This window comes from Ornithodoros turicata, unplaced genomic scaffold (genome assembly GCF_037126465.1).
Source record: "Ornithodoros turicata isolate Travis unplaced genomic scaffold, ASM3712646v1 ctg00001195.1, whole genome shotgun sequence".
Lineage (NCBI taxonomy): Eukaryota > Metazoa > Arthropoda > Arachnida > Ixodida > Argasidae > Ornithodoros > Ornithodoros turicata.
This window is the reverse complement of record NW_026999495.1, coordinates 1-22,188: the sequence shown is the minus strand read 5'-3', so window position 1 is coordinate 22,188 and position 22,188 is coordinate 1. Positions and strand designations below refer to the sequence as shown.

General features: G+C 45.4%; 1 long non-coding RNA gene across 1 annotated transcript; it reads left to right on the top strand.

The window, feature by feature from the left end:
• Nucleotides 1–13,623: 13,623 nt before the first annotated feature.
• On the top strand, nucleotides 13,624–15,993 carry LOC135376634 (uncharacterized). Its single transcript, XR_010417776.1, has 3 exons — nucleotides 13,624–14,212; nucleotides 15,052–15,321; nucleotides 15,708–15,993. It is a non-coding gene; the product is annotated as an uncharacterized LOC135376634 (long non-coding RNA).
• The last annotated feature ends 6,195 nt before the right edge of the window (nucleotides 15,994–22,188 follow it).

The window sequence follows — 22,188 nt, the reverse complement described above, 5'->3', positions numbered from 1 at the left end:
TCTCTCGCCCGGAAATGGTCAACTCCACCTTCTCGTGTAGCTACCCGTTCCCCCTTCGGTGCCCTGCTGCCGGAGGGAACTGACGGAGCTCTGGCCTACCCAGGGGTGCTGTGGAATGCCAACCCCAGCGCCCGTCTTACAGTTGGCACGTCAAATCAGAAAAATGTTAATGTGTGCGGCCCCTCAGCCGCTGCTTTTGTGGTCCCAGCTGTCCACGAGCGTTCTTTGCCTGTCCCGTCCTGGGGAGTCCGCCAAGGGGACCCCCTGTCTTCGTATCTCTTCAACCTAGTGGTGGACGGGTTGCTGTCGAATCTGCCAGAGGCCATCGGATTCCAGATCGGCGATGCGAGAGTGAATGCCCTGGCGTTCGCGGACGACCTCGTCCCGGTGGCTTCGACGGCTCAAGGTCTTCAAATCCTGCTAGATCAGGCTCTTCACTACTTCGAGCCCGGAGGCCTGGTGTTTGGAATTGGCAAGTGCCGGACCCTGTCCCTCATTCCTTCAGGCCGGCAAAAGAAAATTCGGGCCATGCCAACGTCGTTCCATCTGGGCGGGCAGGTCACCCCTTCCATGGACTGGCATGGGACATGGCGATACCTGGGAATCGACTTCAGTACGGGTGGAGTGGAGGCACCCTCGGACTGCGGATTAGCCGACATGCTTTGCCGGCTCCCAAAAGCACCACTTAAGCCGCAGCAGAGGGTATTCATCCTTAAAAGGCGTCTTCTGCTCCGGCTTCACCGCCCGCTCACCTTTGGAAGGTTATCCCGGGGTCTCCTACGTGGCCGGGACTCCCGCGTCCGGGCGGCTGTCAGGGCCTGGCTCCCCCTTCCGCATGACGTCCCACTCGGATTCTTTTATGCGGCGACCAGAGACGGCGGCTTGGGCATCCCTTCGCTGGAGCACGCAGTCCCCCTGATCAAATTCTTGCGCCTGGATAGGATGCGATCTTCAGAGGTCCTGGCCTTCAACGAGATGTCCCGCACGCCCTCCCAGGAGGAGGAGAGGCGTAGTGTTCAGCGAGTGCTGGTCCACCAAGGGAGGACCCTACAGTACGGCGGCGGACTCCAGACACTTTTGGGCTGATGCCCTCTATGGTTCATGCGATGGTGATGCCCTTAGGGAGGCCTCTAGGGTACCAGCTACTCACTCCTGGGTGGACGACGGCTCCCGTCTCATGAGGGGATCCGCCTATGTTGACGCCATTCGGATAAGGATCAACGCTCTGCCCACCCGGTCACGATGTTCGAGTGGTCAGTAGTAAAAGAATAATACGACTTAGCGAGCAACATGACACCTTCCTCCTCTCTCACCCCCCCTGTTACCCCCAATTTTGCAATTTGCACCCCCACCCAATTTTTTTAAAATTTTTTTCGATTTTTCATTTAAAATCGCTCATACACGCATAAGAATGCGATAATAGAGCGTAGAATATAATTTTCAATTAATAAATTCAATTACCATTCATTCCAACGAGAGAGAGAGAGGAGGAAAATATCAAATTATCGTTAAGTCGTGTTATTCTATAATGAGACACACGAAAAGAAGCGCACATACGCACAAATGCACTTTCTAAACTCATTTAATAATTCAAGTCATTACTATACACATTCAATTCATTAATGTGCCAGTCCAGGTTCGGTAACAGCATCAGCCCATGGGCGCCGCCATTTGCAAAGCGTCATACCAGGCAGGTCGGAGAGCATCACGTCAGGTGGCAGCACCGCTGTCATCATGGGGACTTCCGTGGAATGCAGAAAGAAACAAAACAAAAAAAGTGCTAACGAGGGGAAAACACGCGCGAAAACAGGCACACACACACAAAATTTTCACCATCGCGAATATGTGCGGGCATGCACCGACGAGAATAGCAACAAGGGTCATTGACAAAATGGCGTACAAGGGAATTGCGAACATGTTTGGGCATGCACGGACAAGAATAACAACAACAACAAGGGGAAGACTTCCTATTAATCGCAACAAGGTAAATCGCCAAACATACACTACTCCAGTACACGCTGTCAAGTAATCGCAGTTAGGGGGTAGGTAAACGCGACAACAGAAGAAGTATTGAAACGACAACTCACCGGCACCGAAGTATTTCCACACACATCACTCAGTCAAAAACAGTCGCTCGTCACGAAATCCGTGGCGAGGAGAGCACCAACAGCATGACCGCCACTCAGAGATCCACCCGAAGCAATGAAGCGTCCGTTGATTTCTCCGCCAGGGCATCAGGAGCACTGCACTGTCATTGGTCGTGACATCATCCGTTCCAAAGGTCGTCCAGAGAGGAGAGCTTCGCAAATCCCCCTCTGTTATTCATTAAATATAGTAACCAATTATGACGTCAATGTTTATGGAAATCTTGCATTAAAGCGAAATCCAGACGGGTGCGCACCTACACCACAACCGTTGCCCTAGCTTCCCCTGCGAGAATGAAGCACTGGTCTACCAGACACCGCGCTGTTTGACGTCATCATTTCCTCCCATTGTCTGAGGCTGCTCCTGTGAGCACCCAACCACCGCCCAAACGGTCAACGTTTCAAAGTTCGCTCTTGCTATCAGGAGTGAAGAATGCGCGCCAGACAAGAGTGCTTCATGCTCCCTGGTATTAATTGAATTTACATCGCCATATAATTTTCTTTACTGCGCTATTACTGATTTTTCATTCTTACATTAAAGATTACAAAAACTACTACTACTACAAAAAAATGATCTTGCTCCTGTTATTGAAGGTCATATGAAATTACTCTAATTTTTAACAGTCATAAATTATATTCACTCATTAAAGGAAACACCATCCATGCGCAAAGGCTGAGAAAAAAAAAACTGAGCCTTGCAATTAAGCGCTATTTCCTCGAAGACTTACTAAATGACTAAATAAACATATCAAAAAGCGCTTTTTCTACTTTCAATCATTGTGAACCATATCAAAATTTTTTGTACAACAATTCAAGAAACTAATCATCGCTCTCTTCATGGACGCTGTTGCTTCTGTCTAAAATAACTGCCCCTATTGAAGATGAGAAAATAATAAGCGAGCCTGGACCACTCAAAGTGATCAGTAGGCTTACTCAATGCGCGAAAATAATATTTTCTTTCTGATTTTGCTCTTTAAAAGTAGCGCACTATCCACAAAGCGCGATCTCAGTTGTCTCGCGACGTAAACCCCCAATTATTATTATTATTATTATTAACCATAAAGCGCGCCAAGTTTTCCTCAACCCCCATTTCTGCTTGCTACATGATGTGTCATGCAGTGACGCAGGGCAAGAATGAATAAATTTAGCATATGAAACGCATTTTCACCATTCCGTTTTGCAGCTTGCTTCCATGAGCAGACACACAACCCTCCCTTTTTTGTTCACGTTCTCTATGAAATTTAATTATTATTACTTGAAATGGAACAAACTGCAGCAGATTCGTCTCACAGAGACGGAAATTTGCATTGAACGCTCAGATACCCGATTTTCTGCGCTACGACTGCAAAATTAAGCACCATCATCAACACATAAGTCATAATACTTGTCATGCCTTATCGAGCAATGTGCATACCGACAGGCATGACAAAACACAGAACACACACACACACTCCCGTTTCTACTGTCCGAAAATTATGGAACCGCGTAATTGTACGCACCCTGAATTTAACAGGAAATCTAAACTTGAACAGAGCTAAAAGCCCGACAAAAGCTAACACTGACAAACAACAACTGAAAAACAACAATTAACAAACACACCCATTCGTTTCTGCAGTCTGAATTCGCGCTAAATGCGTGAGCGATTCCAAGAGCAAGCACACCGTTTGAAGAAAGCCTAACAAATGTAGCTCAACACAGCCCTCGCCACAATAGCCGGGTGGGAGGCGGCACGATTCACAAAAAACGACTTCTCTTGCTGATTTTGCTTTTAAAACACGGTTAACTAGCAATTAAGCGCTCCAAGTTTTTCTTACTTCTCATTCCTTCCTGCGTCTTCCGCGTCCTGTCATGCAATGAAGCATGGCAAGAATTAGTAACTTTAGCATATGAAAGTCATTTTCACCATTCCATTTCGAAATTTGCTTCCATGAGCAGGCACACAGCCGCCCGTTTTTTGTTCACATTGGCTATGAAAATCCAATAATCATACTTACTTCCAACAAATTGCAGTGAAATCCAGATTCGATTCACGGAGACGATAATTTCTACCCTCTGCGTTAAGCGCCCAGATACCCGTATTGATGCTGGAATTGTAATAGCTATGACTGCAAAACTTAAGCACCTTCATCAACATAACAGTTATAATGCGTGTCATGCTTTATCGAGCAAAGGGCATACACAAGAATCGTGAAGCATGACGAGATACACGCTGACAAACAACAACTAACAGACACACACACACATTTCTCCTCTCAGAAAATTATTAAGCAGCATAATACGACATACTCTGAATTTTACCGATAAAACTAAGTTTGAACACAGCTACAAGCACCCGACCAACGCGCAATCTATCAACCTACAACAATAACTGACGGTTAACTAGCAAACACACCATTTAATTCTACGCTAAAGGCATGAGCGATTCGATAAGAACAAAGCACACCGCTTTATGAAAGCCTAACAGCTATGTGGTTTTAATACGGCCCTCGCTGCGATAACAGCGTGCAAGGCTCATAAAATCGGTGCGAATCCTTGTAAATTAGCGTGCCCAAAACAAGCACTTTACCTTGCCCGCAAGTCATTCCACAAAGAACTCTATTAAAAAACGCGCGCGATAAACCTCATTTTTTAAACTAATATTTCGCGCAATCGTACATAACTTCTTCACTCGACCGACAGGAATAGGCATACACAAAGAACTTACTTGCCAAGTGGGGTACCCGCATAAAATACGCCCGCACACAACAACAACAATAAATGATGACGATTAGATGGAGTGTGGTGGGGTGCTGCGGTGGGGTGAGGCACGCACACAGACACACATACAGACTCACAATTTTCATTACACACAACGAGCGTCGCGAGTCTTCACAGTCACAGAAATCCATATTATTTCTCTAAGTCAATAATTATTCGTCGCAAAACACTGCCCATATATACTATGTATGCAGCCATGAAACAATAGAGCTTCGGTTCGGATGTAATAGGATTCACCGTCTGCCGACCGACGCGTACGAGAGAGAGAGAAAAAAAGAAAGAAAAACACGAGTGAAAGCAGGCCAGGAATGCGCGTTGGCTATGGCTATGCGTACAGAAATAAAAGAAAGAAACGGTGCCATCATGCTCATATGCAGCATCTCTAATACATCTCCCTATTATTATTACTATATTCAACAACATCAACACCATAATACAGATGGGCTACACGAAATTCTGATTCTTTCCTTTTACTTGTATTCGCTTCCACTAAAATAATTTGAAGGAATAATATACAGTGGAACAGGAAAATGAGAACAGAATTTCAGCATACGCTACACGCTGGTTCACCTAACAAGCTCGAAACCTTTCTGAATATATCCTGCAGGTACTGGAATAAAGATTTATCGCAAAGATAATCATCTGCTGCACGTCGTATTTTTTAAAATAAGAAATGGTAAAAACACTCGCTCTCAGCGTGTTAAACGCTATATGTAGCAAATAATAACAACAATATCAGAGCATTTTTGTTCTTTATTTCGTTATTTCCAAGAGCTCATTACTTTGTGCGAGCCATAGAAAAATTAAAAATTTCTGCTTTGCTGCCGTTAAAGTACCACGAAAGCGCACTCGAATAGCAAAGTGCATATTGTCAAGCATAACAAATGCACACGCTAACGACAACAATAACTACTAACAAACACAACCCTTCATTTCTACTGTCTGAATTCGCGGTAGGAGCGTATAAGTGCTTTCACAAAAACAAGCACAGCGCTTGAAGAAAGTCTATAACAAATGTAGCTCAACGCAGCCCTTCCCACAATCACCGTGTTGAAGGCTGTCTTTTCTTTCTGATTTTGCTTTAAAAACGTAGCTTAAACAGTTTCTCGCGCATAACATTTCTGCTTGCTACGTGACGCGTCCTATCATGTAATAAAGCAGGGAAAGAATTACTAAATTTAGCACACAAAAAAATGTTTTGCGATACCGATTCGCAATTCGCTTTCATGAGCAGGCACATCCCTTCCCTTGTTTGTTCACAACTTCACAGCGCGCATGAAATTTAAACACGATTTCTTAAAATGCAACAAATTACTGCAGAATCGTCTCACGGGGGCTGGAATTTCTACCATCTGCGTTAAGCGCTCAGATACCCGCATTTTTGCACAAATAGCAAGATAGCTATGTCTGCAAAAAGTAAGCACCTTCAACAAGTTCATCATTCCTGTCATGCCTTATCGAGCAATGTGCATACCGACAGGCATGACAAAACACAGAACAAACACACCCATTTCTGCTGACAGAACTGAGCTGTACAATGAGGCACGGAGCAACCCGGGCAAAACAAGGGCTCACACATTCAGTGAGCAGTGACTACTCCTTGATCAGCATAATACTACCACATACTGTGAATTTTACCCCGAAAACTCAGCTTGAACACAGCTACGGGCATGGCAAATGCACGTGCTAAACAAAAAACTGACAAACACACGCTTGCACTGATACTGTCTGAACTCGCGTCAAGTGAGTGCCAGCATAAGAACAAGCACTCCGGTTCTTGCTGTTGTTGTTGCTCTTAACTAACAAATGTAGCTTGATGCAGCCCTCGCTGTGATGACCGCGTGGAAGGCTCATCAAATCGATTCGAATCCTGGTAAAATAGCGCGTCCACAACAAGCACTTCACCTTGTTTGCAGGGCACCCTGTACCCATCTCTTTTCAGAAAACGCGATAAACTTTATTTTTAATCAATATTTCGCGCTACAGTACTTTTCTTTCACACGAAAAGGCGTACACAATGCGGAGATTACTTACTTACTTTTCAAGTGACTTCCTAGCTTCACAAATACACACGTCCACACATATTTTTCATACACACAACGAGCGTCGCCTATTCAAACTCCCAAAAGTGTCTTCCCAGCCACATTATTCCTCAGGTCAATAATTATCCAACGACAAAATACGCAACACACATATGCGCAGGTGGTACAAAGGACAGCGCGTCTTCGCACCGGATGTAATAGGAACTTCCACGCAGACGACACCAGCTAAAAACAAATAAAGCAGCTCAGAAATGAACATTGCCATTGCGTACAGAAAGACATCGAGCTCCATGCAGTAATAAAAAAAGACGAATAACACAGAATTGGAATTCGTTGCCTCTTGCTTTATTCACTTACACCAAAATATTTTGAAACAATGCTACAGAAGTGAGTCAAGCAATTGAGCAAAGAATACATCTGGATTCGCTATACACACAGCACCTCTAATCCATTTTTAAACCAAACGAGAATGCATGTATTCATTAGTATGCTATAATAATCGTAACAAAAAAGAAAAAAAAAGAAAGGAATGCATGTTCGCTATACATCCATGAGAAAACGGTGCCGAGCTTTTGCGCAGCAGTTATGATACAGAAGGGTTATGTTTGCTTTTATTTCGTTGCACCCATATATTTTGCAAGAATACTATAGAGTGGAACGGGTAAATGCGATCATCATTCGCTACACACTGTAGCTGTCGTCATTTTTAAACCAAACCAGTTGACATGTGTTCATCAGCATACGACCTTTCACTAGATAGATAAGTTGCTAATGACACTCACAAAATTGTCATTCCAACATCATTGACTGCAAGCTTCAGCGCCCAACAGAGCAATGCGCGCCCATCAGCATGCCTTGGACTCACTTCGCACACATACGATACCTTTCTTAATATATCCTACTGCCACCGGAATCAAATGTTTATATGTTTATCGCAAGGATAATCATCTGCCTCGTGTCGTATTTTTTATTTTTAAAAGACGCCAAAAGAGCCTCACTCTCGTCGTGTTAAACAGTACGTAGGGACTGATACAATAGAGGGCAGGGTAATTTTTATTTATTTATTTTATTTTGTCTTTAGAGTTTATTACTTTGTACGAGTCATCTAAATTTAACATGTCTGCTTTGCCGCTGTTAAAGTGATGAAACAGCGCGCCTGAACCGCGTCCCCACGCGAGCCGCATGCGGGCCCGTTCTCGCGGTTTGAACACGCTGACGCAATCGCGCGCGCGGTCCGTTACCGATTCCCCGTGCGAGCGCACTGTTTCATCACTTTAACAGCGGCAAAGCAGACATGTTAAATTTAGATGACTCGTACAAAGTAATAAACTCTAAAGACAAAATAAAATAAATAAATAAAATTACCCTGCCCTCTATTGTATCAGTCCCTACGTACTGTTTAACACGACGAGAGTGAGGCTCTTTTGGCGTCTCTTAAAAAATAAAAAAATACGACACGAGGCAGATGATTATCCTTGCGATAAACATATAAACATTTGATTCCGGTGGCAGTAGGATATATTAAGAAAGGTATCGTATGTGTGCGAAGTGAGTCCAAGGCATGCTGATGGGCGCGCATTGCTCTGTTGGGCACTGAAGCTTGCAGTCAATGATGTTGGAATGACAATTTTGTGAGTGTCATTAGCAACTTATCTATCTAGTGAAAGGTCGTATGCTGATGAACACATGTCAACTGGTTTGGTTTAAAAATGACGACAGCTACAGTGTGTAGCGAATGATGATCGCATTTACCCGTTCCACTCTATAGTATTCTTGCAAAATATATGGGTGCAACGAAATAAAAGCAAACATAACCCTTCTGTATCATAACTGCTGCGCAAAAGCTCGGCACCGTTTTCTCATGGATGTATAGCGAACATGCATTCCTTTCTTTTTTTTTCTTTTTTGTTACGATTATTATAGCATACTAATGAATACATGCATTCTCGTTTGGTTTAAAAATGGCTTAGAGGTGCTGTGTGTATAGCGAATCCAGATGTATTCTTTGCTCAACTGCTTGACTCACTTCTGTAGTATTGTTTCAAAATATTTTGGTGTAAGTGAATAAAGCAAGAGGCAACGAATTCCAATTCTGTGTTATTCGTCTTTTTTTATTACTGCATGGAGCTCGATGTCTTTCTGTACGCAATGGCAATGTTCATTTCTGAGCTGCTTTATTTGTTTTTAGCTGGTGTCGTCTGCGTGGAAGTTCCTATTACATCCGGTGCGAAGACGCGCTGTCCTTTGTACCACTGGCGCATATGTGTGTTGCGTATTTTGTCGTTGGATAATTATTGACCTGAGGAATAATGTGGCTGGGAAGACACTTTTGGGAGTTTGAATAGGCGACGCTCGTTGTGTGTATGAAAAATATGTGTGGACGTGTGTATTTGTGAAGCTAGGAAGTCACTTGAAAAGTAAGTAAGTAATCTCCGCATTGTGTACGCCTTTTCGTGTGAAAGAAAAGTACTGTAGCGCGAAATATTGATTAAAAATAAAGTTTATCGCGTTTTCTGAAAAGAGATGGGTACAGGGTGCCCTGCAAACAAGGTGAAGTGCTTGTTGTGGACGCGCTATTTTACCAGGATTCGAATCGATTTGATGAGCCTTCCACGCGGTCATCACAGCGAGGGCTGCATCAAGCTACATTTGTTAGTTAAGAGCAACAACAACAGCAAGAACCGGAGTGCTTGTTCTTATGCTGGCACTCACTTGACGCGAGTTCAGACAGTATCAGTGCAAGCGTGTGTTTGTCAGTTTTTTGTTTAGCACGTGCATTTGCCATGCCCGTAGCTGTGTTCAAGCTGAGTTTTCGGGGTAAAATTCACAGTATGTGGTAGTATTATGCTGATCAAGGAGTAGTCACTGCTCACTGAATGTGTGAGCCCTTGTTTTGCCCGGGTTGCTCCGTGCCTCATTGTACAGCTCAGTTCTGTCAGCAGAAATGGGTGTGTTTGTTCTGTGTTTTGTCATGCCTGTCGGTATGCACATTGCTCGATAAGGCATGACAGGAATGATGAACTTGTTGAAGGTGCTTACTTTTTGCAGACATAGCTATCTTGCTATTTGTGCAAAAATGCGGGTATCTGAGCGCTTAACGCAGATGGTAGAAATTCCAGCCCCCGTGAGACGATTCTGCAGTAATTTGTTGCATTTTAAGAAATCGTGTTTAAATTTCATGCGCGCTGTGAAGTTGTGAACAAACAAGGGAAGGGATGTGCCTGCTCATGAAAGCGAATTGCGAATCGGTATCGCAAAACATTTTTTTGTGTGCTAAATTTAGTAATTCTTTCCCTGCTTTATTACATGATAGGACGCGTCACGTAGCAAGCAGAAATGTTATGCGCGAGAAACTGTTTAAGCTACGTTTTTAAAGCAAAATCAGAAAGAAAAGACAGCCTTCAACACGGTGATTGTGGGAAGGGCTGCGTTGAGCTACATTTGTTATAGACTTTCTTCAAGCGCTGTGCTTGTTTTTGTGAAAGCACTTATACGCTCCTACCGCGAATTCAGACAGTAGAAATGAAGGGTTGTGTTTGTTAGTAGTTATTGTTGTCGTTAGCGTGTGCATTTGTTATGCTTGACAATATGCACTTTGCTATTCGAGTGCGCTTTCGTGGTACTTTAACGGCAGCAAAGCAGAAATTTTTAATTTTTCTATGGCTCGCACAAAGTAATGAGCTCTTGGAAATAACGAAATAAAGAACAAAAATGCTCTGATATTGTTGTTATTATTTGCTACATATAGCGTTTAACACGCTGAGAGCGAGTGTTTTTACCATTTCTTATTTTAAAAAATACGACGTGCAGCAGATGATTATCTTTGCGATAAATCTTTATTCCAGTACCTGCAGGATATATTCAGAAAGGTTTCGAGCTTGTTAGGTGAACCAGCGTGTAGCGTATGCTGAAATTCTGTTCTCATTTTCCTGTTCCACTGTATATTATTCCTTCAAATTATTTTAGTGGAAGCGAATACAAGTAAAAGGAAAGAATCAGAATTTCGTGTAGCCCATCTGTATTATGGTGTTGATGTTGTTGAATATAGTAATAATAATAGGGAGATGTATTAGAGATGCTGCATATGAGCATGATGGCACCGTTTCTTTCTTTTATTTCTGTACGCATAGCCATAGCCAACGCGCATTCCTGGCCTGCTTTCACTCGTGTTTTTCTTTCTTTTTTTCTCTCTCTCTCGTACGCGTCGGTCGGCAGACGGTGAATCCTATTACATCCGAACCGAAGCTCTATTGTTTCATGGCTGCATACATAGTATATATGGGCAGTGTTTTGCGACGAATAATTATTGACTTAGAGAAATAATATGGATTTCTGTGACTGTGAAGACTCGCGACGCTCGTTGTGTGTAATGAAAATTGTGAGTCTGTATGTGTGTCTGTGTGCGTGCCTCACCCCACCGCAGCACCCCACCACACTCCATCTAATCGTCATCATTTATTGTTGTTGTTGTGTGCGGGCGTATTTTATGCGGGTACCCCACTTGGCAAGTAAGTTCTTTGTGTATGCCTATTCCTGTCGGTCGAGTGAAGAAGTTATGTACGATTGCGCGAAATATTAGTTTAAAAAATGAGGTTTATCGCGCGCGTTTTTTAATAGAGTTCTTTGTGGAATGACTTGCGGGCAAGGTAAAGTGCTTGTTTTGGGCACGCTAATTTACAAGGATTCGCACCGATTTTATGAGCCTTGCACGCTGTTATCGCAGCGAGGGCCGTATTAAAACCACATAGCTGTTAGGCTTTCATAAAGCGGTGTGCTTTGTTCTTATCGAATCGCTCATGCCTTTAGCGTAGAATTAAATGGTGTGTTTGCTAGTTAACCGTCAGTTATTGTTGTAGGTTGATAGATTGCGCGTTGGTCGGGTGCTTGTAGCTGTGTTCAAACTTAGTTTTATCGGTAAAATTCAGAGTATGTCGTATTATGCTGCTTAATAATTTTCTGAGAGGAGAAATGTGTGTGTGTGTCTGTTAGTTGTTGTTTGTCAGCGTGTATCTCGTCATGCTTCACGATTCTTGTGTATGCCCTTTGCTCGATAAAGCATGACACGCATTATAACTGTTATGTTGATGAAGGTGCTTAAGTTTTGCAGTCATAGCTATTACAATTCCAGCATCAATACGGGTATCTGGGCGCTTAACGCAGAGGGTAGAAATTATCGTCTCCGTGAATCGAATCTGGATTTCACTGCAATTTGTTGGAAGTAAGTATGATTATTGGATTTTCATAGCCAATGTGAACAAAAAACGGGCGGCTGTGTGCCTGCTCATGGAAGCAAATTTCGAAATGGAATGGTGAAAATGACTTTCATATGCTAAAGTTACTAATTCTTGCCATGCTTCATTGCATGACAGGACGCGGAAGACGCAGGAAGGAATGAGAAGTAAGAAAAACTTGGAGCGCTTAATTGCTAGTTAACCGTGTTTTAAAAGCAAAATCAGCAAGAGAAGTCGTTTTTTGTGAATCGTGCCGCCTCCCACCCGGCTATTGTGGCGAGGGCTGTGTTGAGCTACATTTGTTAGGCTTTCTTCAAACGGTGTGCTTGCTCTTGGAATCGCTCACGCATTTAGCGCGAATTCAGACTGCAGAAACGAATGGGTGTGTTTGTTAATTGTTGTTTTTCAGTTGTTGTTTGTCAGTGTTAGCTTTTGTCGGGCTTTTAGCTCTGTTCAAGTTTAGATTTCCTGTTAAATTCAGGGTGCGTACAATTACGCGGTTCCATAATTTTCGGACAGTAGAAACGGGAGTGTGTGTGTGTGTTCTGTGTTTTGTCATGCCTGTCGGTATGCACATTGCTCGATAAGGCATGACAAGTATTATGACTTATGTGTTGATGATGGTGCTTAATTTTGCAGTCGTAGCGCAGAAAATCGGGTATCTGAGCGTTCAATGCAAATTTCCGTCTCTGTGAGACGAATCTGCTGCAGTTTGTTCCATTTCAAGTAATAATAATTAAATTTCATAGAGAACGTGAACAAAAAAGGGAGGGTTGTGTGTCTGCTCATGGAAGCAAGCTGCAAAACGGAATGGTGAAAATGCGTTTCATATGCTAAATTTATTCATTCTTGCCCTGCGTCACTGCATGACACATCATGCAGCAAGCAGAAATGGGGGTTGAGGAAAACTTGGCGCGCTTTATGGTTAATAATAATAATAATAATAATTGGGGGTTTACGTCGCGAGACAACTGAGATCGCGCTTTGTGGATAGTGCGCTACTTTTAAAGAGCAAAATCAGAAAGAAAATATTATTTTCGCGCATTGAGTAAGCCTACTGATCACTTTGAGTGGTCCAGGCTCGCTTATTATTTTCTCATCTTCAATAGGGGCAGTTATTTTAGACAGAAGCAACAGCGTCCATGAAGAGAGCGATGATTAGTTTCTTGAATTGTTGTACAAAAAATTTTGATATGGTTCACAATGATTGAAAGTAGAAAAAGCGCTTTTTGATATGTTTATTTAGTCATTTAGTAAGTCTTCGAGGAAATAGCGCTTAATTGCAAGGCTCAGTTTTTTTTTTCTCAGCCTTTGCGCATGGATGGTGTTTCCTTTAATGAGTGAATATAATTTATGACTGTTAAAAATTAGAGTAATTTCATATGACCTTCAATAACAGGAGCAAGATCATTTTTTTGTAGTAGTAGTAGTTTTTGTAATCTTTAATGTAAGAATGAAAAATCAGTAATAGCGCAGTAAAGAAAATTATATGGCGATGTAAATTCAATTAATACCAGGGAGCATGAAGCACTCTTGTCTGGCGCGCATTCTTCACTCCTGATAGCAAGAGCGAACTTTGAAACGTTGACCGTTTGGGCGGTGGTTGGGTGCTCACAGGAGCAGCCTCAGACAATGGGAGGAAATGATGACGTCAAACAGCGCGGTGTCTGGTAGACCAGTGCTTCATTCTCGCAGGGGAAGCTAGGGCAACGGTTGTGGTGTAGGTGCGCACCCGTCTGGATTTCGCTTTAATGCAAGATTTCCATAAACATTGACGTCATAATTGGTTACTATATTTAATGAATAACAGAGGGGGATTTGCGAAGCTCTCCTCTCTGGACGACCTTTGGAACGGATGATGTCACGACCAATGACAGTGCAGTGCTCCTGATGCCCTGGCGGAGAAATCAACGGACGCTTCATTGCTTCGGGTGGATCTCTGAGTGGCGGTCATGCTGTTGGTGCTCTCCTCGCCACGGATTTCGTGACGAGCGACTGTTTTTGACTGAGTGATGTGTGTGGAAATACTTCGGTGCCGGTGAGTTGTCGTTTCAATACTTCTTCTGTTGTCGCGTTTACCTACCCCCTAACTGCGATTACTTGACAGCGTGTACTGGAGTAGTGTATGTTTGGCGATTTACCTTGTTGCGATTAATAGGAAGTCTTCCCCTTGTTGTTGTTGTTATTCTTGTCCGTGCATGCCCAAACATGTTCGCAATTCCCTTGTACGCCATTTTGTCAATGACCCTTGTTGCTATTCTCGTCGGTGCATGCCCGCACATATTCGCGATGGTGAAAATTTTGTGTGTGTGTGCCTGTTTTCGCGCGTGTTTTCCCCTCGTTAGCACTTTTTTTGTTTTGTTTCTTTCTGCATTCCACGGAAGTCCCCATGATGACAGCGGTGCTGCCACCTGACGTGATGCTCTCCGACCTGCCTGGTGTGACGCTTTGCAAATGGCGGCGCCCATGGGCTGATGCTGTTACCGAACCTGGACTGGCACATTAATGAATTGAATGTGTATAGTAATGACTTGAATTATTAAATGAGTTTAGAAAGTGCATTTGTGCGTATGTGCGCTTCTTTTCGTGTGTCTCATTATAGAATAACACGACTTAACGATAATTTGATATTTTCCTCCTCTCTCTCTCTCGTTGGAATGAATGGTAATTGAATTTATTAATTGAAAATTATATTCTACGCTCTATTATCGCATTCTTATGCGTGTATGAGCGATTTTAAATGAAAAATCGAAAAAAATTTTAAAAAAATTGGGTGGGGGTGCAAATTGCAAAATTGGGGGTAACAGGGGGGGTGAGAGAGGAGGAAGGTGTCATGTTGCTCGCTAAGTCGTATTATTCTTTTACTACTGTGGTCAGCACCTGGAACGCAACTGTAGAGCCGGCTGTCTCCTCCCTGGCTCACGGTCTCCAGCCCTGGAATCACTGGCGCACGTTCTGCAACGGTGTCACCGCACCCACGGCCTGCGGGTGAATAGGCACGACAACATCATGAGCTATGTCTGCAGCCGTTTGCGCCAGTGTGGCTGGGATGCCGTCAGGGAACCCGTCATCAGGACAGCGGAGGGCAACCGGAAACCTGACATCGTGGCCAACAGGGGAGAGCAGTCTGTCATCCTCGACGTCCAGGTGGGGGAGGGGGCTTTTTGTGTTAAGAGTTTTGGGCGATTAACGCTCCTTAGTTGGTGACACCGTGCCCTTCGCGGTGCAATAAAACAGTTCTCTAGCTAAATGCCGCAAAGGACGACCAAGTATAATACCAACCACGTGTTCGAAATACAATCCATTCAAAGACGAGTGATAGGCGGAAGTAAGAATAATCTGCTTTCGGTAGCTAAATGCCACAAAGGACGACCAAGTATAATACCCACCACGTGTTCGAAATACAATGCATTCAAAGTCGAGTGACCAGGCGGAAGTAAGAATAATCTGCTTTCTTTGAGTCTGGTGGGAAATTTGAGTCTGGTGGGAAACCGCGACATGAAGCTAACTTCTTGCTACTGTGCACATTACAGAAGTTCACCTGCTGAGAAGACGCGGAGAGGGAAGCTGCCTGAGGATTCCTGGACAACCATGGAGAAGAGTTCCTGTTGGCGCCGGCGTGTACGCTGCGGGCGGGCATACAAAGAGGAGTGGTCGGGAGGCTGCCAGGAGGAAGTCATCGTTTTTTTCTGTTAGAACTTTACGAGGTCCCTCTAATACGTGGCACGGGGTGGCCTCTATTAAACAACCAATCGCTTGTCTTGGCTACGATCTTGACTACGGTCCTAAGCCTCCTTTGAAAGCGCCCCAACCGCCCTTAATTACCAGCTGTCGCACCGTTTCCTCATCAGATGGCGCCTTGGCCTGGGTAGAGGTGGTGGCGCCACTGTCCTCCCATTTGCATCTTCAAAACGCTATACACCAATCACAAGGCTCTCCAGTGCTATTTCAAGAGGGAGTTCCCTGGTTCTGCAGCAGTCTGGTGGGAAACCACCACACCAAGCTAACTTCTTGCTACTGTGCAGGTTGGTATGGCAACCTTTCTTTAATTATTGGTATATTGTCCCACCAGACTGCTCTCTGCTTTGGTCTTGTGACCCCTTTTTCCCAATGTTCATGGCTTATTGCTGTGTTTATGTGTGTTTTTTTTTTTTTTTTTGAGGTGCTTGGACTTGGTCCGCTGTCAGGATTAATTCCCAAAATGGTTAGGCCCCTTGGTATTATAGGTTTTCCGGAAGTACGTGTTAACCAATATTGATATTCCTTCGTCAGTTAACGAACCCTTTCGGAATGGAACAATGTCCGAATTGTGGCTCTTTTTATAATAAAAGGGGTCTAACCCAACATTTACGTAAATGCGCACCCGAACTAGCTAATGAACGAGTTCAAACCGCCAGAAAGAACGTATTTTGTACTAATGAGGAAGTTCGGCTTCTGGCACGTAGGGAGGTTGATCTTCACCTCAGAAGATGAGTTCGTTTTATAAGCCAGGCTCTTTATTCTGAATTTCCGCAATGGTCAGTTGACCATATAAAGGGAAAACGCCGGTCAGAGGATTACAAGAACCTTATTTAAGAGATAGAGGAGCCCAATAGCCATAGTGACCAGCAGCCTCAGGGCTCTAGCAATTTAAGTCCCCTTCCGGGAGGATCAAGTGGACGACCACCAGCTAGTTGTGAAGGAGCCATCATACAGGAGCTCGAGACCTTTCTTGACCGTGAGCCCGTGGACCCTCTACATAGATCGCTGTGTCCTTTGGTGCGACAGGCCTTAGGAGGACACCTCAGTTTTGCAGACTTGGACCGCTTCGTGGAGGGTCTACCGAAGGCGCCTGCCCGAAGACAAAGACAGCGCCCCCAGAAGAGGAATTCCAGGACCCGGGGTCGAAAAGCAAGACGTCAGCGTTACGCCCTGTATCAGAGAGTTTTCGACAGGGACGAGAAAAGGCTCGCTCAACAGATCGTGGTGGGGGAGAAAAATTCATCGGCTAATCCCGATGAGATCCTCTCCTTTTGGGCGGAGGTAATGTCCTTCGAATCAGAGGCAGTCCTGGGGGAAGTAGCGGCTAGAGGTCTCCCAACAACACACATCACTCCGGTGACACCTGATAACGTCCGCTCAGCGATGCCCAAGGGCAAGACCTCTCCAGGACCCGATGGGCTGACGGAAGAAGACCTGAAGAAAATCCCAGCCTACATAATGGCAACCCTTTTCAATATATTTATCCTAGTGGGAAGACTCCCTACGTCTCTAACCGCTGCGAGGATGATATTTATACCGAAAGTGGATAGCAGTACAGCTCCAGGAGACTTTAGACCAATTACGGTCTCGCCATTGATAACTAGAACTTTTCATAAAGTAATTGATCGCAAGTTACGTTCACTTATTTCTCTCAATCATCTGCAGAGAGCATTCCAGCCTACTGACGGGACGTTCCAAAACGTGGCTACCCTGCGTTGGGCAATCAAGAACGCTATCCATGTATGCAAGGGATTGGCTGCCGCTACTGTTGATCTACGTCGAGCTTTCGACAGTGTCGCACCTGCTGCGATTTTCTTTGGCTTAAGGACAAGAGCAACTGATCCTCTGGTAACCTCCTATTTAGAATGGTTCTATGCCAATAGCTCGACCGCCCTCCACTTCAACCAGTCTCAAAGAGCAGTGAGGCCACAGAGGGGAATGCGTCAGGGAGACCCCTTGTCCCCACTACTCTTTAACGTCGTGTTGGATGTTGGATGATTTTCTGTCATCTATTCCCCCAGATATAGGTGCGACCATTGGAGAGTTCAAGCTGCCTGGTATCGCCATCGCAGATGACATTGTTTTTCTGGCTGAGACGAAGACGGGCCTGCAGACCTTACTGTACTTGTTTACGACCTTTGCGGATTCACGAGGCCTTCAAATTAACCCGACCAAAGGCCGCAGCCTGATTCTGGTCTCTTCGGGGCGTCAGAAGCGAGTGAATATCTCTTCTGAAGTCATCCTAGTCGGCAATGAGACCCTTCCTGCTATGAAGCCAGGTGACAATCTGAAATATCTCGGCGTTAGAATATGAACCGCAGGGAACATGGAAGCGGATTTCAAAAAGGTTCAGGATGCAATCCAGCAACTGGAAAAATCACCGTTAAAACCCCATCAGCGGTTAGTGTTGCTTTTATTCTACGTTCTCCCTCGTTACGTTTATGAATAACCAGTCGCAGACATTCATATTAATGAACTCCAGAAAACTGATAGACTGGTACGTGCTCACGTAAAGAAGATTCTTCATCTCCCCCATGACGTACCTTCGGCCTTCCTGTACGCTTCTCTCAAAGGCGGTCGGCTAGGCATTCCTTGCTTTTCTTTAGCCATACCTCGAATTAGGCTGGCCAGGCTGCTACGCTGCACGGAGGAATCGGACCCGGTCTTACGAGAGTTTTGTGCATCGCAGTACTACCGGGACGAAGTGGACAAACTTCATGGGTTTCTGCTACGCGGGACCATTCTTCAAACCAAATCCGACCAACAGAACTACTGGAGAGACCACCTGTACAGTACGACAGATGGGAAAGGGTTGAAGAAGGCCAGTAATTCCCCGCCCCCCTTCTTGGATAAGATCTCCACCTCGCTTCCTTCACTCAGCAGAATATGTCGATACGATCAAACATCGTATTGATTCACTTCCAAATTTGCAGAGATGTGCTCGAGGTCGGACCAGGGGGACCAGGTGCCGAGCTGGTTGCAACCTCAGCGAGACCAACGCCCATGTGATACAAGGATGCGCTAGGACCCACGGCATGAGAGTCAAGAGGCATGACCGGGTTGTCCATAAAGTCCAGCGGCATTTGGAGTCTCATGGAAAGGTTGTCCTCCGGGAACCAGCGATCTGGGTGGGCGACGAAGTTTTTAAACCAGACCTTCTGGTATCCGAGGGTAATACGGTCACCCTTTTTGATGTTCAGGTACGCGGAGAGTATAAAACTCTGGGCGAATTTTCGCGTCAAAAAGGGGCCAAATACCTCTTCCCGACCCTTGTTGACACCATTTGTGCTAAGTTTTGTGTAACTCAGGTATTGTGTATCCCCAACACTTTCACAGAACGAGGCATCCTGTGCAGGAAGTCATATGATCGACTTAGTGATTGGGGATTTTCTAGGTAAGTCCTAGGCTCGTTATGCTTTTGGGTGTGCATGGGCTCAGTGAATACTTTTAAATGCCACATGTGGGCAACGTTCCGGAATAGTTAACCTTTTGCCAAAGGGAAATATTTATTGTGTGTTTTGCCAATAAAGAGTTCTTATCTAATTGCCACGGACCATGGACGACCAAGTATAATACCCACCACGTGTTCAAAATACAATCCATTCAAAGACGGAGTGATAGGCGGAAGTAAGAATAATCTGCTTTTTTGTTTGAGAGGCCCCCTCTGGCATTACCCACTGGAGATGAGGTGTAGGACAGCCCTTGCAGACCTACTGGCTGTGGCCGGCCCATGACCGGGGTGCTGGGGCCCTCCTGGAGTTTATCTCCTGTGGGGTGTCCCGGCTAGTCAGGGTTGAGTACTCCCCCACCATCAAGTGTACGAATCATGGCCGGGGGCAGAAGCTTCGTGGCGGTTAAACCCACTATGCCGCGGAGTGAGTCCCCGCGCCTACAGGACTAGCTAAATGCCACAAAGGACGACTAAGTATAATACCCACCATGTGTTTGAAATACAATCCATTCAAAGTCAAGTGATAGGCGGAAGTAAGAATAATCTGCTTTCGATATTGGTAGACAGGCCGTGGAGGGTGCCGAAATCGCCTCTGCACTTAACAGTTATATTCGCGATGTGTTCGTCGTGGAAGACCCTGTCGCCAGCAGAGGACATGATCCTCATACTCGTGGCGCACAATCCTCAAGAGCACTGAGCAAGCGGAAAAGGAAGATTAGATATTCCCAAACGCAATTCCTCTTCAAGCATCGCCAAAGTGACTGTGTCCGTCGCATCCTGGATGGTTACGGTTCGCCTGCAGTCCAGGATGTGGCGGGCTTCCTGAGGACCTGGAGTGAACTCATGACTACTCAGCCGCCACCACCCATAGAAGAGGTCGAGAATCCAACCACTCACCGTACCAATCCTTTTTACGTCATAACCAGTCAGGACATAAAGAACTCCCTGCCATCTCTCAGATCTGCTGCTGGTCCGGATAACTTTACCTCCAGAAATTTACGAAAAGTGCCCATCGTTATCCTCTGAGTACTGATGAACCTTTTAATGTTAACTCGGCAAGTACCAACAACTCTTCGTAACGCCCGCACGGTTTTTGTACCGAATAAGACAGATGCTACGGATCCCACAGATTTTCGACCTATAACCGTTACTTCAGTAATCCTCAGATTATTTCACCGGATTCTAGCTCAACGCCTATTGGCATTTGCCGAATTCAACTACCGACAGAGGGTCTTTGTGCCGTTGATGAATGTGGAGAAAACATTCTTCTTCTAAGTACAGCATTGGCCGAGGCCAGAAGAAAATGTAATTCACTATATCTGGCTACTATCGATCTCTCCAAAGCATTCGACAAAGTGTCCCACGAAGCTATCATCCGAGGGTCTTCGAATTGCAGGCCTGGCCGACGAGTTCGTGCAATACCTGCACGACCTGTACAAGGATGTACCCACTCTCCTGACACTGCAAGGGTCGGCGATGCTCGTGCATCCTACAACGGGTGTGAGGCAGGGGGACCCTTTGTCCCCCGTTCTCTTTAATCTAATGTTGAACGAATATCTGCGACAAGTGAATCCCCGTATTGGCTTTCCAATTGGTGATGTCAACTTAGACGTCATGGCGTTTGCAGACGACGTTGTCCTCATGGCGTCCTCACCAGCGGGTCTCCAAGAACGCCTGGACTCCATCACTCAATTCTTACGGGTGGGAGGCCTGGAGATTAATGTCCGGAAATCGGTAACGGTCTCTCTGGTGGCTTCCGGCCGCCAAAAGCAAGTACGAGTTGAAGAAAACCTGAAGTTCGTGGTAAACGATGCCGAGTTGCCAACAGCAGGACCGCAATACTTGTGGAAATATTTGGGCATCACCTTCAAGCCCAGTAGGAGAGCGAAACCAACAACCGACGATATCAAGCAGTGGCTTGAGCGGGTGTCTTCCGCCCCCTTGAAGCCCCAACAAAGGCTTGTAGCCCTCCACTACTATGTACTCCAAGATTATATCATCGCCTTGTTCTTGGAAGATGGAACGTGAACACCTTAAAAACGATTGATGGTCTAACTAGAGCGGCGGTGAGAAAGTGGCTACACTTGCCACATGATGTTCCGATAGCGTACTTTCATACTTCGGTGAAACGAGGTGGCCTGGGTGTCCCCTCATTACGGGCGTCTATCCCGGCTCTCCAGCTTAAGCGGCTTCGGAGGATGGAGTCCTCCACTCATCCGGTGCTTAAAGAGGCCACGAAAACACCGCTGTTCCAGGACACTTTGAACCGCGCTGCTGCCTGCTCCCTGGATGGAACAAGACCCCTCCGCACTAAGGAAGCGACGGACTCCCGGAAGCCAGTCAACTCTACCGCACTAACGATGGACGTCCTTTAGAGGAAGCTGCCCTCGTTCCTTCGGCACATGAGTGGCTCCTGGAGGGTACACACGTTATGCAGGGCCACCAGTTCGTGGACGCGGTAAAGGTTCGAATCAACGCCATACCCTGTCTTACCAGGTCGCGTAGAGGACGCGAAGACGAGCGTCGATGTCGGGCAGGGTGTGATAGCAACGAAACCCTGGCCCACATACTGCAGCTGTGCCATCGAACACATGGTTCCTGATGCAAACTTCACAACAACATCGCTGACTATGTGGCGCGACGCCTGCAGGAGAAGGGATGGGAGGTCAAGAAAGAACCTCGACTTGAAGTTCCTGAGGGGATCTTAAAGCCCGACTTAGTGATCGCAAAAGGTGAAGAGGTCCAAGTGTTGGACATCCAGGTGGTCGGGACAGGCATTGCGCTTGCCCTGGCCCATGCCCATAAAGTCCTTAAGTACAATA